We start from the raw sequence: 16,326 nt of genomic DNA, 5'->3' as shown, positions 1-16,326 counted from the left end.
GTTTTTTAAGTAAGTGTTCCATTTATTTGAAATTGGCTAGTTTATTTGATTTAAGATTAAGTAATTTATAGCTTAATTTAATACTGTGTGTATTACATAAAAAACATGAAGATTTAACTTAATATGATTTGATAATTTGCTATAACTTCAATAAATCAGTTCACTGTGATGCCGAACAATTCCACGTTAAGTTAATGTAAAAAATATATTTATAATTTAACAAATAGATTGTTTTTTTCTTCTCCCCAATTGTCACATCGCTGCAACTCCCCAACGAGCTCGGGAGAGGCGAAGGTTGAGTCATGCGTCCTAGAAAACATAACCCACCAAACCGCGCTTCTTAACAGCCGCCTGCTTAACCGTAAACCAGCCGCACCAATGTGTTGGAGGAAACACCATTCAACTGACGACCGTAGTCAGCTTGCAGGCGCCTGGTCCGCCACAAGGAGTCACTAGAGCGCGATGAGCCAAGTAAAGCCTCCCCCCCTACATAGTAGAATAATAGTGAAGACATCAAAACTATGAAATAACACATATGGAATCATGTAGTAACCAAAAAGTGTTAAAAACAAATCTAAATATATTTTAGATTTAAGATTCTTCAAAGTAGAAGAATCTTAAATCCACCCTTTGCCTTGATGACAGCCTTGCACACACTCTTGGCTTTCTCTCAACCAGCTTCATGAGGAAGTCACCTGGAATGCATTTCAAATAACAGATGTGCCTTGTTAAAAGTTCATTTGTGGCATTTCTTTCCGTCTTAATGTATTTGAGCCAATCAGTTGTGAGGTGACAGAAGATTAAAAAAACATTTTTTCGAAGTTGCACCTCCGTCTGTCATTTTCTTCCCGCATGTTTTGCAAGTTGCAATCCGCTTTTTGTTGATACAGCATAGTCTTTATATCCGAAAATAATAATATTGGGTATCATCTTTCCAAGGGCTCCATCTGAATTCACCTGCCGACGTTCCTCTGCATTGCCACGTGCAACTTTTTCTCAGCTGGCACAATTTGATTGGCTGCTGTCCGATTCAAACTGTAATTCGTTAAATGAAGAGTTGATGTGCTGCACACTTTTTTTTATAGCATCATTTTTTATATTTGGGCTTGGGGAGGGTATCAAGTCAGTTCGAGTCAAAAGGCTCAAGTCCAAGTTAAGTCACAAATTCGAGTTTGTGTTAAAGTCAAAGTCCTCATATTCGTGACTCGAGTCCAAGTCATGTGACTTGAGTCCACACCTCTGGCACACACACACACAATACATAGACATGGATTTAGTACTGTAGATATGTGGTAGTGGTGGAGTAGGGGCCTGAGGGCACACAGCGTGTTGTGAAATCTGTGAATGTATTGAAATGTTTTAAAAATTGTATAAACTGCCTTAACTTTGCTGGACCCCAGGAAGAGTATCTGCTGCTTCGGCAGCAGCTAATGGGGATCCATAATAAATACAAATACAAACATGGCACGATCGTCCTCCAGAAAGTAGTCCATCAGAACTTTTTCCCACTGACCTTTGACGATAGCGCCTGATAAATTCAGAGCACCAATATTATTGAGTGCAGTAGCAACATATTTGCAGTTCTCCATAGCTAACATTTTATCTTTCAAAAAAACTGCAGTAGAAAGGATTATCTACGCATAACGAGCAGCTCATTTTATCGACACAAGATGCTACAGAGCAGACTAATCTGAAACTAATCTCTCTGCATTTCCAGACCACTCATTTTCTCAGCCAATCATGGCTAGCGAAAAAGTTCCTGTCTTTTTCTTTGGCTAAACCAACTAGGCTCGTAATTTAACAACTTTATTCATATTTACAGATGGAATAAAAGTTTGTTATTAAGGCACATGAAAGTTCACATGTTCAAGAAGGAATTTCTGCCCCAAAAATATTTTGTACGTTCAAACGGCTCTTCGATGAAGTCGTGACTTGCGACATATGCCTAGTTTCCTGAATCAGGTAACAAATAAGCAAAGTGAAACGACAGTCCATCATTATTTTAAGACATGAAGGTCAGTCAATGTGGAAAATTGAGAACTTTGAACGTTTGTTCAAAGTGCAGTAGCAAAAATAAATCAAGCGCTATGATGAAATTGGCTCTCATGAGGACCGCCACAGGAAAGAGTTCTCTCTGCTGCAGAGGATAAGTTCATTAGAGTTCCCAGCCTCAGAAATTGCAGCCATAATAGATGCTTCGCAGAGTTCAAGTGACAGACACATCTCAACATACACTGTTCAGAGGACACAAAGGAATTAGGCCTTCATGGTCAAATTGCTGCAGAGAAGCCACTACTAAAAGGACACCAATAAGAAGAGGAGACTTGCCTGGGCCAAGAAACATGAGCAATGTACATTAGAAATCTGTCCTTTGGTCTGATGAGTACAAATTTGAGATTTTTGGTTCCAACTGCCGTGTCTTTGTGATACGCAGAGTAGGTGAACGGATGATCTCCGCGTGAGCGGTTCCCATGGTGAAGCATGGAGGAGGAGCTTGTGCATGGTCTGCAAGGCAATCACCTGACCTCAACTCAATTGAGATGGTTTGGGATGAGTTGGACCGCAGAGTAAAGAAGAAGAAGCCAAAAAGTGCTCAGCATATGTGGGAACTCCTTCAAGCATTCCCCGTGAAGCTGGTTGAGAGAATGTCAAGAGTGTACAATGCTGTCATCAAGGCAAAGGGTGGCTACTTTGAAAAATCTCAAATGTAAATATATATTTTGATTTGTTTAACACGTTTTTGGTTACTACATGATTCCATATGTGTTATTTCATAGTTTTGATGTCTTCACTATTGTTCTACATAGCAGAAAATAGTACAAATAAAGAACAACCCTTGAATGAGTAGGTGTGTCCAAACTTTTGACTGGTACTGTATACAAAAGTATGAGGCCTTCAAATTAGAAACACCTGTTGCTGACAGGTGTATAAAATGTTGCACACAGCCATGCAATCTCCAAAGGAAAACATGGGCAGTAGAATGGCCTTACTGAAGAGCTGTGACTTTCAACGTGGCGCCGTCATAGGATGTCACCTTTCCAACAAGTCAGTTCGTAAAATGTCTGCCCTGCTAGAGCTGCCCTGGTCGACTGTAAGTGCTGTTATTGTGAAATGGAAACGCCTGTGAGCATCAACGGCTCACCAGCGAAGTGGTAGGCCATACAAGCTCACAGAACGGGACGGCTGAGTTCTGAAGTGCGTAGTGCATACAAATTGTCTGTCTTCGTTTGCAACACTCACTACTTAGTTCCAAACTGCCTCTGGAAGCAACATCAAGCCTAAGATCACAATGCTCAATGCCAAGCGTTGGCTGGAGAGGTGAAAAGCTCACCTCCATTGGACTCTGGAGCAGTGGAAACGCGTTCACTGGAGTGATGAATCACCCGTCACCATCTGGCAGTCCAACGATCTGGGTTTAGCGGATGCCAGGAGAATGCTACCTGCCCCAATGCATAGTGCCAACTGTAAAGTTTGGTGGAGGAGGAATAATGGTCTGGGGCTGTTTTTCATGGTTTGGGACAGGCCCCTTATAGTTCCAGTGAAGGGAAATCTTAAAGCTACAGCATCCAATGACATTCTAGATGATTCTGTGCTTCCAACATTGTGGCAACAGCTTGGGGAAGGCCCTTCTTGTTTCAGCTTGACATTGCCCCTGTGCACAAAGCGAGATCCATAGAGAAATTGTTTGACGAGATCGGTGTGGAAGCATTTCACTGGCCTGCACAGAGCCCTGACCTAAACCCCATTGAACACCTTTGGGATGAATTGGAACACCGACTGTGAGCGAGGCCTAATCGCCCAACATCAGTGCCCGACCTCACAGCTCTTGTGGCTGAATGGAAGCAAGTCCCCACAGCAATGTTCCAACATCTAGTGGAAAGCCTTCTCAGAAGAATGGAGGCTGTTACAGCAGCAAAAGGGGGGACCAACTCCATATTATTGCTCATGATTTTGGAATGAGATGTTCGACAAGCAGATGTTGAAATACTTATGGTAATGTAGTGTATATTTCTCCCCTGCAGGAATGTGTAAGGCTATACATCTAGTGGGGCTGCTGTGGTATAATGCTGTGCTGCTGATTGGAGGGCATTGAGGGAGGCCATGCAGGAGTAAAGGTGCTCTTCTGCTCTTCTGGGAATATAGTGAGTAACTGCATTGCTCTGGTGAATGCTGGTTGAGGCTCATCAGATGGGTGGTATCAGCCTGGTGGTTGCATGCGAGAGACAGCAGAAACAGGAACACACTACATAGTTTTTAACAGCAGGGCTTGCAGGTCCAGGGCCAATTTAAAATTAACGTCAAACGGGGTTGATGGCACTATTGTTTTAATGGGACCACACACCAGCTGACAAATCATCTCTGGAGGCAACAAGATGAGAAGGCAGCCACATTCATTTATTTTTAGGGGAAATGCAATTGCATGAATAATGAGGATGATGGATGGCCCTGATCAGCCCTATGTTGTGGAAAGGGGTCTAATAAGTCTAATTCAGTCTCAGCCTCTCACCCAAATCTCCTCTCCTGCCCTCCCCCTCTCAGTCAGTGTGTCTCAGCTGGCTGTGCTACAGATGCTAGGCCGGGGCAGGGTCAGGCCGGGCAGAGGTCCTGCCAGATTGAACACTGGCCCACCCAATCAGGATGGCTTAAAATATATTTTTTAAATAAAAAATGCAATCAATTAAATCTATCAATGTGCCCTTGAGCAAGGCACGTAACCCTAATTTGCTCCAGGGGTGCTACACTACTATGGTTGACCTTGTGAAACACTGCATGTGACAATAAAAAACATTTATCAAATTGTTTTGACCCACTGCAAATCATTGCTGATGCAAACTAGCGCAAGCTAGTCACAAGTTAAGGCAAAACAAAGATCACTCATGTGCTTTTTCAAAAAGCCACAGATGGAGGATGAAGACAACACCTGCTCCACTACCACCATCAGCCGAGCCCAATCTGTCACTGAGTCGTCGTCAGCCTATGAAAAGGTTAGCATGGATACTGCTTAGCTTCCACAGCCAAGCTAACTCACCATCACCAAGCCCGCCTCATCACAGTGAGCATGTCATCACGAGTCCACCTGCGGATTTGTCTGCAGTTGATGAACCACCTGTACAACCAAAAATGTGAGTGTTCCCCACTACAGTGATCAATGGAAAATTGCTGTGTTTCTCATGGAAGTGGTATGGACAGTTTTGGCTGGAATACAGTTTGACAAGGGATGCTGTTTTCTGTAAAATGTGTACTTACAAATGTGGCCTGAGGCCACTATGGAAGGCTCATTTGTTAGAGATAGATAAAAGGATTGGAAGCTTCTTCACGAGACATGCTTCAACGACCAGGCTAGCAAACCACACTCCTTTGCACTGGACAAAAGGTTTGAGTAGAGACCATGAACCTGAGTATAAGCTAAGGTTTGAGTAGATGGCTGAATCTAGTAACCATGCCACGTGGTTAAACTCTTAGACTATCGATACCGACAGAATAAGAACAAGTCTTTGATATTAATTACTAGTCTGCAGCTAGGAATTCGGTATCATTGAACGCGAAGACCGACAACCACCAAAACATCTATCCTATAACGACATGAATGAATGTCACTCTGAACTATACATTCTAACCACGACAGAGAGAGAGAGAGGGGGCGGACAGACTCTCCAACAGAAACAAAACTTTTCAACACTTTTAAAACTTTTCAACAGAGATCCCGACGACACACTGATATTGATTGCAATTGTTCCCGAATGAGTGAGCGTTCAGCAGACCAGCTGGCTGGAGTGTTTACGGACATATTCACCTCTCTCCCTATCCCAGTCTGTTGTCCCCACTTACTTCAAGATGTATACCATTGTTCCTGTACCCAAGAAAGCAAAGATAACTGAACTAAATGACTTATCGCCCTATAGCACTCACTTCTGTCATCAGGAAGTGCTTTGAGAGGCTAGTTAAGGATCATATCACCTCTACCTTACTTGACACCCTAGACCCACTTTAAAAAAATTACCGCCCCAATAGATCGACAGACGATGCAATCGCCATTGCACTGCACAATCCCACCTGGACAAGAGGAATACCTATGTAAGAATACTGTTCATTGACTATAGCTCAGCCTTCATCACCATAGTACCCTCCATGCTCGGGGCCCTGGGTCTGAACCCCGCCCTGTGCAACTTCCTGACGGGCCGCCCCCAGGTGGTGAGGGTAGGAAACAACCACTCCACTTCACTGATCCTCAACATAGGGGCCCCACAAGGGAGTGTGCTCAGCCCTCTCCTGTATTCCCTGTTCCCCCATGACTGCGTGGCCACACACGCCTCCAACTCAAACATAGTAGGCCTGATTACCAACAATGACGAGACAGCCTACTGGGAGGAGGTGAGTGGCGCCAGGAAAATAACATCTCCCTTAACATCAACAAAACGAAGGAGCTGATCGTGGACATGAGGAAAAAGCAGGGGGAGCACACCCCTAACCACATTGACGGGACCGCAGTAGAGAAGGTGGAAAGCTTCAAGTTCCACGGCGTACACATCACTGACGATCTGAAATGGTCCACCCACACAGACAGTGTGGTGAAGAAGGCGCAACAGTTTTACAGATGCACAATTGAGAGCATCCTGTCGGGCTGCATCACCGCCTGGAATGGCAACTGCTAAATATGTGTATGTGACCAATAAAATTTGATTTGATGATTTGATTTGTTAAATATTGCAATGTGATTGCACACATTTCAACTTAAATATGATGGGCAGTGTTGTCATGGAGGTTATACACAGGTATACGCCACCCATTTTCTTTCAGTGGGCATTTCGTATTCTCACTTCTTAATCCCCACTGATGCATATCAAAGTAATGTAGTGTAATTGCCATATCAATTAGGTAGTACAATAGCAAAATCATGCAAGTAGCCTACACAAAAACAAATCACGTGAAATATTTGGCAATATGGGCTTGAAAAGTGTTTGTGTGAAACCATAGCATACTGTAGGCCTATACAGCACCACATGGGTAGGTAATTACAAAGATTTCAGCACCGGCCAGCTCTGCACTCCACTCTGTTCTCTGACTTCTGATATTCGCATTCACAACAAATTCTGCATTTATTCCCATGTCTCATGAATTCTACAGTTTAGCCTAGTCTCTTTATTTTGCTTCTCGATAGAATAACTTTAGGGACAGGCTATAAATGAAATAGCCTCACAGAAATCATGTGGCAAAGACTACAGCCTAGAAAAGTTATACAAGAATAGTAATATTAGGGTATAAATATGTGGAAACCATGGTGTAAGGAATTGAATGTAGCCTAGGCCTTTTTTTGTAACCCATAAATCTCTGTTAGCAAAACGCACAATACAGCGATGAATCAGCAGTGACTAGAATCCAAGCCTTCAGCTCCTGTGAAGTGTAGAACCTCCTTGAGTATCCCGTTTTAATGTAACGCACCGCCACATAAGTATGTTCCTTTTCTTACCGCCGTGTTTATCTGGCTCCTTAGCCTAACATATCAGCCATAAGGGTTAGGCCTATTATTTCATTATTGATATCATGGTGAATGTATTTCACATTGCCATGATTGTGGGCCATTCAGAGTAGCCTAAATCAGTTTCTCATATACTTTTTCACACAGGATGCCTTTTATTCACCAGGCCGGCCATTTGGGATATACCCACTTCTCCATGCACCACTGATGTCTGGATATTTATGTATTTTTGCTGGAAAATGTTGACCCAGTCAATGTCTGCCTACGCCTCTGCTGTGCTGTCAGTGTCACTCCTGTCCTATTTCTCCGGTGATATTTCTTGGCATCTGACCTGGATGGTACCCGGATGGTACACTTCGAGTACACTGTACCCTTCAATCATTCATGTATATGATATACAGTGCCTTGCGAAAGTATTCGGCCCCCTTGAACTTTGGGACCTTTTGCCACATTTCAGGCTTCAAACATAAAGATATAAAACTGTATTTTTTTGTGAAGAATCAACAACAAGTGGGACACAATCATGAAGTGGAACGACATTTATTGGATATTTCAAACTTTTTTAACAAATCAAAAACTGAAAAATTGGGCGTGCAAAATTATTCAGCCCCTTTAGTTTCAGTGCAGCAAACTCTCTCCAGAAGTTCAGTGAGGATCTCTGAATGATCCAATGTTGACCTAAATGACTAATGATGATAAATACAATCCACCTGTGTGTAATCAAGTCTCCGTATGAATGCACCTGCACTGTGATAGTCTCAGAGGTCCGTTAAAAGCGCAGAGAGCATCATGAAGAACAAGGAACACACCAGGCAGGTCCGAGATACTGTTGTGAAGAAGTTTAAAGCCGGATTTGGATACAAAAAGATTTCCCAAGCTTTAAACATCCCAAGGAGCACTGTGCAAGCGATAATATTGAAATGGAAGGAGTATCAGACCACTGCAAATCTACCAAGACCTGGCCGTCCCTCTAAACTTTCAGCTCATACAAGGAGAAGACTGATCAGAGATGCAGCCAAGAGGCCCATGATCACTCTGGATGAACTGCAGAGATCTACAGCTGAGGTGGGAGACTCTGTCCATAGGACAACAATGAGTCGTATATTGCACAAATCTGGCCTTTATGGAAGAGTGGCAAGAAGAAAGCCATTTCTTAAAGATATCCATAAAAAGTGTAGTTTAAAGTTTGCCACAAGCCACCTGGGAGACACACCAAACATGTGGAAGAAGGTGCTCTGGTCAGATGAAACCAAAATTGAACTTTTTGGCAACAATGCAAAACGTTATGTTTGGTGTAAAAGCAACACAGCTGAACACACCATCCCCACTGTCAAACATGGTGGTGGCAGCATCATGGTTTGGGCCTGCTTTTCTTCAGCAGGGACAGGGAAGATGGTTAAAATTGATGGGAAGATGGATGGAGCCAAATACAGGACCATTCTGGAAGAAAACCTGATGGAGTCTGCAAAAGACCTGAGACTGGGATGGAGATTTGTCTTCCAACAAGACAATGATGCAAAACATAAAGCAAAATCTACAATGGAATGGTTCAAAAATAAACATATCCAGGTGTTAGAATGGCCAAGTCAAAGTCCAGACCTGAATCCAATCGAGAATCTGTGGAAAGAACTGAAAACTGCTGTTCACAAATGCTCTCCATCCAACCTCACTGAGCTCGAGCTGTTTTGCAAGGAGGAATGGGAAAAAATTTCAGTCTCTTGATGTGCAAAACTGATAGAGACATACCCCAAGCGACTTACAGCTGTAATCGCAGCAAAAGGTGGCGCTACAAAGTATTAACTTAAGGGGGCTGAATAATTTTGCACGCCCAATTTTTCAGTTTTTGATTTGTTAAAAAAGTTTGAAATATCCAATAAATGTCGTTCCACTTCATGATTGTGTCCCACTTGTTGTTGATTCTTCACAAAAAAATACAGTTTTATATCTTTATGTTTGAAGCCTGAAATGTGGCAAAAGGTCGCAAAGTTCAAGGGGGCCGAATACTTTCGCAAGGCACTGTAGCAGCATAAATCTAAAGATTAAAATCATCACACAAAACGCTAATTGTTTTTGCCCCAATGCAATGTGTAGACTCCGTCTTGCTTGTGCTATTGCAATATCCGTTACAACAGACAGAGAAGGTTAGCCTTCATATATACATTTTTGGAATGTACATTCAAATCGCTGCAGGGTTTTCATTTAAAAACATGCATGTTTTGAGCAATTCAGAGTCATCCTCTTGGAGTAAAGCTGGTAGATATCTTGAAGACAGCTGTTCAATCTGTGTTCACATGTGGTAGTTACAATGAAACATTGCTAAATCATTGATTAAAGAATGAATGGCATCACTTAAAAAAAATAAGTAGAGGCCACAAAACGGTATTTCTCAAAACTAAGGATTCAAATCTTGTGCTGTTCTTCTCTAATCATCTCCTCAACCAATTTCCTCAATATGCCTCATATTTCTGAACAGCTTATCCTCAAATGTCTACCAGCTTTACTCCAAGAGGACGACATTGAAGTGTTCAAAACTTGCACAGTGGGTTAACAAGCATGGTTTAAAAGTCTAGGCAGTTGTGACAGTCCTTATAATCACCAACTGTTCAAATCGGTGACTGTTTTTTTGTTCCTTTCTCAGGAGGAAACACCTCAAGATGGGGACGTACATGCTGTTCCATTCCATCCAGGAAGAATCTACATGGTCCTTGAAGAGAAGGTGGTGGAGGATTTTATGCTGGCCTGATGTTATGTGTTTATATGGACTACTGTACTCGCTCCAAAAGGAATACCTAAAATGCATAAAGAACTTGTTTGACTTCATACAGAAAGTGCTTCTGAATTAAGATGGTGACTGATTGAAAGCACAGCTCCTTTAACAACTATAAAAGACTTGGTACATTGCATGTGCTTGCTAAATATACCCTTTTGAAAGGTGGGTCAGAACTACAGTTGAAGTCGGAAGTTTAGATACACTTAGGTTGGAGTCATTAAAACTCGTTTTTCAACCACTCCACAAATGTCTTGTTAACAAACTATAGTTTTGGCAAGTCAGTTAGGACATCTGCTTTGTGAATGACAAGTATTTTTCCAGCAATTGTTTACAGAAAGATTATTTCACTTATAATTCACTGTATCACAATTCCAGTGGGTCAGAAGTTTACATAAACTATGTTGACTGTGCCTTTAAAAAGATTGGAAAATCCTGAAAATGTCAATGCTGTAGAAGCTCCTGATAGGCTAATTGACATCGTTTGAGTAAATTGGAGGTGTACCTGTGGATGTATTTCAAGGCCTACCTTCAAACTCAATGCCTCTTTGCTTGACATGGGAAAATCAAAAATAAATCAGCCAAGACCTCAGAAAAACAATTGTAGACCTCCACAAGTCTGGTTCCTCCTTGGGAGCAATTTCCAAACACCTGAAGGTACCACGTTCATCTGTACAAACAATAGTACGCAAGTATAAACACCATGAAACCACGCAGCCGTCATACCGCTCAGGAAGGAGACGTGTTCTGTGAACGTACTTAGGTGCGAAAAGCGCAAATCAATCCCAGAACAACAGCAAAGGACCTTGTGAAGATGCTGGAGGAAACAGGTACAAAAGTATCTAGAAATACAGTAAATGAGACCTATATCCACATAACCTGAAAGGCCGCTCAGCAAGGAAGAAGCCACTGCTCCAAAACCGCCATAAAAAAGCCAGACTACGGTTTGCAACTGCACATGGGTACAAAGATCATACTTTTTGGAGAAATGTCCTCTGGTCTGATGAAACAAAAATAGAACTGTTTGGCCATTGTTATGTTTGTAGGAAAAAGAGGGAGGCTTGCAAGCCGAAGAACACCATCCCAACAGTGAAGCACGGGGGTGGCAGCATCATGTTGTGGGGGTGCTTTGCTGCAGGAGGGACTGGTGCACTTCACAAAATAGAAGGCATCATGAGGACGTAAAATTATGTGGGTATATTGAAGCAGCATCTCAAGACATCAGTCAGGAAGTTAAAGCTTGGTCGCAAATGGGTCTTCCAAATGGACAATGACCCCAAGCATACTTCCAAAGTTGTGGAAAAATGGCTTAAGGACAACAAAGTCAAGGTATTGGAGTGGCCATCACAAAGCCTTGACCTCAATCCTATAGAACATTTGTGGGCAGATCTGAAAAAGCGTGTGTGAGCAAGGAGGCCTACAAACCTGACAACAGCACTGTCAGGAGGAATGGGCCACAATTCACCCAACTTATTGTGGGAAGCTTGTGGAAGGCTACCCGAAATGTTTGATGCAAGTTAAACAATTTAAAGGCAATGCTACCAAATACTAATTGAGTGTATGTAAACTTCTGACCCACTGAGAATGTGATGACAGAAAAGCTGAAATAAATCCTTCTCTCTACGATTATTGTGACATTTCACATTCTTAAAATAAAGTGGTGACCTTAACTGACCTAAGACTGGGAATTTTACTAGGATTAAAATGTCAGGAATTGTGAAAAACTGAGTTTAAATGTAGTTGGCTAAGGTGTATGTAAACTTCCGACTTCAACTGTACTTTGAAAGACAATTGGGTCTTTGTAACTTGGCAATGTCGGCAGGGTAGCCTAGTGGTTAGAGCGTTGGACTAGTAACCGGAAGGTTGCGAGTTCAAACCCCCGAGCTGACAAGGTACAAATCTGTCGTTCTGCCCCTGAACAGGCAGTTAACCCACTGTTCCCAGGCCGTCATTGAAAATAAGAATTTGTTCTTAACTGACTTGCCTGGTTAAATAAAGGTAAAAAATAAAATAAAAATGTCGATTTTCCTCTCCAGGGAGGAACAGCTTTTGCTGGGACATTTCATTAATGCATGTGCTGCATAATATTTGTTTTATTAATATATATTTTTGTCACTCGTAATGGCCATTACGGAACATAAGAAAACTTTACGAGCCGGGAATAGATACATTTTTACTCATACTGCATAATATGTTTTGCACTGTGGGGGGAGGGAAAGCACAGAAAGCACACAGCAATCAGTTATACTAATTTAAATGCACAGGCCCAAAATAGCTAACGAGCTAAAGGTTAAGGCTATTCCATCGGATCGCACAACAAAGGGGAAAAAGAAAGCATTCTTCTTCCTGTGTACCAGCTGACTGATGTACCCTGGCCTACATTTCTATTATCTGTTTTTAGAGAATGAGTCTCTTTTACCCCCCACGTGACTCTGCTATCATACAAGCAGACAGAATACGACTGCCCGTTAACTTTTGTTTCAGTCATCATGGTATGACTCTGGCACTCTAGCTCTGACTACAACCTGTCTTGGATACAGGAGAAGTTAGAAATTTGAGGCCAAGAGATCCATGCAATGTGTTATTCATGAAGCTAGATCAGTATATATCACTGAAACTTCTCCACAGACAAAACTGAGGTAGTAGCTAGATGAAAGTACAAGGACAATAACAGGGACAAACATAGTCACTCTTTTGGATAACTCCACACAGTCAGTGGCAACTGAGTTTGCTAATGGTTATCACTTTGTGCTAGACCCAAGGTGGCAGAAGTGGGACATTACTAGTGCTCTCTCGAAAAAAAACCTAATACAGAAACCATTAACTAATAACAAACTTGTATAAGCAACAACCATAAAGGGGATGGGAAAATAGGCCTGCATATTTTCACTCCAGGTACAGTGAACGACACAAATCCCAGCTTTGATTACATGCTGCTTAACCTGGAGGTTAAAGCTAGCGAGTGTTTTAGCTGGACTTGGTCACAATGGGTCCACACACACACACAGACGCACACACTAGACACACACATACGAGCCACAGTCCCATTTGTACCGGTAATCACATTTTTACAGTGAGCTCTTCTCTCTCCGATCTCCCTCCTCAATCACTCTAATCATCCGTGGGGCCGGGAGGATAATAGTCCTGATTGGACGAAGCGGCCCGCTGCCCTCCCTGATAATCACTTAGATACACATGACAGGATAACTGCAAGGGGACTACGCCACATCCACAGGTTGCTCCCGGCTGCTCCTCAGTCTCCTGCCACATGGGCCGACTCTGGCTTGCATGGCCTGCTAACCTGGCCCGTACTCCCTGTATCTATTGTTAAATGTGAAATAGGCCTAATTTCCCAAGCAATTCCTAACCCAGAGAAGTTTTGTTTGAAATTCTATATGCATCCGAGATCCCTGTAAGGAGGCAGGCAATGTGGTTCCATTCGTCTCGTGGCTTGAGAAATGAGGAATGGAGAGACTGTGCCAAATGAATGTAACATCCCGTCAAGCATAATGATGACAAAGAACAACCTCCAGGGCTTACTGTATGACACCATTTTCTCTCTCTTTTCTACATGCAAATAGTAGGTGAAGGAACCGGCACTAAGCTCCAGTGCACTCTTCAACCGCAATCACCCATTCTAAACCAATTCGTCCACTTTTTACCCTGATTTTAGAACTGTTCCCTTCCTTCCATAATCCACACCACAACTCATGTCTCCTAAACTACAGAATGTTCAGATTCAGCTGGTGTAGTGCCGCGCGTGTGCACCCATTTACATGTGGCTGTATGACCTAGCTCCAGGGGTGACAAGACACCAGATGTTCTTTATGTAACAGTCTGGAGTTTTTGGAGACCTTACTGTAGAAACACATTGTGGTTTGATGTGATGATAAAACTTGTACCGGTCAAACTATGTTATCAACATACAGTACTGTAGTGTAGGCTACATGATACTTTCTCCCAAGTGGCAGGAGCTTTCTATCCATCTCCACTTTGTTGGGAAACACATTTTTTTATAAGTTGTGCAACCTAACGTTCAGCTGCCTTAGAAGAAGAGCAAATTGAGCCCTATTTACAAGGGCAAGTCGGGGGCAGAACATGGTAACGGAATGAATTATATTGCCCTGTTAGAGATAGGGGGCAGTATTTCCCCTTTGGATGAATTGCGTGCCCATAGTGAACTGCATCAAAATCTGTCCTAAATTGCTAATACATGCATATTATAATTAATATTGGATAGAAAACACTCTGAAGTTTCTAAAACCGTTTGAATTATGTCTGTGAGTATAACAGAACTCACAGGGCAGGCAATCTTGCAAACTAGTTTTGAAATCCTGAAAGTTGGGGCAACTTTGACGTCATCGCCGCCTCCCTTCCCAACAAGTTATGGATCTGGAAACACTTCCTATGTCTTCCACTAGATGTCCTCATTCAGTAGAAAGTGTAATGGAGCATTTGATGTGAACTTTGGCCTAATGGGAAGGAAAGTACTAAAGTGTCGCAAAAGATTCAGGTGCTTGAAGGCGCGTATGCGCTGGAGTGCTTCATCTGTTCCAATCAGCCACAGATGAACATGGATGGCCCGGTTGGAATGCTATTCGATCTGTATGATTATAACATCCTGAAGATTGATTCTGCACTTAGTTTGACCAGTTTCGTCGACCTGTAATACGTAATTTGGAAGTTTTGATGCAAAATTATCCTGGACCAGAAGTAATTTTGTTGGGCATTTGAGCTGAAAGTTGTAGCAAATGCTGCTACATGGACACTAGAATTGAACATTATGAAACAAAACGATTTATTGTTGAACTAGGACTCCTTGCACTACATTCTGATGGAAGATCATCAAAGGTAAGGGAATATTTATGTTGTAATTTTGTATTTCTGTTGACTCCAACATAGCGGAGAAATACGTCTGAGCGCCGTCTCAGATTATTGCAATGTTAGGCTTTTTCCGTAACGTAAAAAAAAAATGTGACACAGCGGTTGCATTAAGAACCAGTGTATCTTTTTAATTATATGTAGAACATGTATCTTTAGTCAAAGTTTATGATGAGTATTTCTGTTATCTGGCGTAGCTTTCTATAATTCCTCCGGACATTTTGGCGTCAAAGTACATGGCGTCAATGTAAACCGAGATTTATGGATATAAAATGCATATTATTGAACAAAACATAAATGTACTGTGTAACATGTCATATGACTGTCATCTGATGAAGATTTTCAAGAGGTTAGTGAATGATTTTTTTTTTTTATCCTGCTTTTGTCATTTTATCTTTTGTTGTACAAAATGGCTACGTTTTTTCTTTGTTTTGGTGGTGGTCTAACATAAATATATGCTGTATTTTCGCCGTAAAACAATTAAAAAATCTGACACGCTGGGTAGATGAACAAGGTGTTTATCTTTCATTTGAGGTATTGGACTTGTTAATGTGTGGAGGTTAAATATTTGTAAGAATATTTTTGCATTCCCTGTGCCACCGTTTCAGCTGAACAGGGGGGTGTAGTTCCTGTAGGGGAACCCATAGGCTTAGCAAGACTTATCAACATACAGCACTGTGCTGCCATCCTGTTAGAAGGTAACAGATTATTTTATTACAATGGTTCAATTGGATTTTCATTGTGTGCAATGGTGTTATTTGCCCCCTAGTGGATGTTTCTGGTAGTTAGAAAGACAACGCAAACAGGAAGTAGAGAATTTGTTCTGCACGCATAGAAGCAGCTACAAACAACGCTACGCTGCAGGTCTTTCAATGTAGTTATTTCTTGTCACGCTTCAGCCTTGGAAAATATTTGTTTGTAAGTTCAATTCAAGCGTTTAGCTAATGATTATAATCTTGTTATTGATAGAGTTGCTTACATATCAATGTTGGTTGCATTTACTCACAAATTGCAATGCCTTTCATGTATGTCGTTAGCTGTATTACTTGCTCGTGCGTCATACAAACGAATTGTAAAATATACAATACTGTAGTTTTGTTACTGTTCCTAGTGTAATATGCTTTGTTATTCTACATAAATGGTTGTACACTATTAGAGTAATGAAAGGAGCCAATTACCATATGAGTAACAATTAGCTATA

The 16,326-nt window shown here is 41.8% G+C and overlaps 2 protein-coding genes across 3 annotated transcripts in view; one reads left to right on the top strand and one right to left on the bottom strand.

Moving 5' to 3' along the window:
• The window catches only part of LOC110505206 (MAM domain-containing glycosylphosphatidylinositol anchor protein 2), a 240,949-nt gene that overhangs the window by 157,981 nt on the left and 66,642 nt on the right, over window positions 1-16,326 (bottom strand). The gene's annotated exons all lie outside the window — the stretch shown is intronic.
• LOC118944195 (uncharacterized) overlaps window positions 1-16,326 on the top strand; it is a 73,120-nt gene that overhangs the window by 50,272 nt on the left and 6,522 nt on the right. Inside the window, exon 3 of the mRNA XM_036962461.2 lies at window positions 10,116-16,043. The gene's annotated coding sequence lies outside the window, so the exon portion shown is untranslated. The remainder of the gene's footprint in view (window positions 1-10,115; window positions 16,044-16,326) is intronic.

This window comes from Oncorhynchus mykiss, chromosome 25 (assembly GCF_057628025.1).
Source record: "Oncorhynchus mykiss isolate SJ-2025 chromosome 25, ASM5762802v1, whole genome shotgun sequence".
Lineage (NCBI taxonomy): Eukaryota > Metazoa > Chordata > Actinopteri > Salmoniformes > Salmonidae > Oncorhynchus > Oncorhynchus mykiss.
This window is presented reverse-complemented; position numbering and strand designations above follow the sequence as displayed.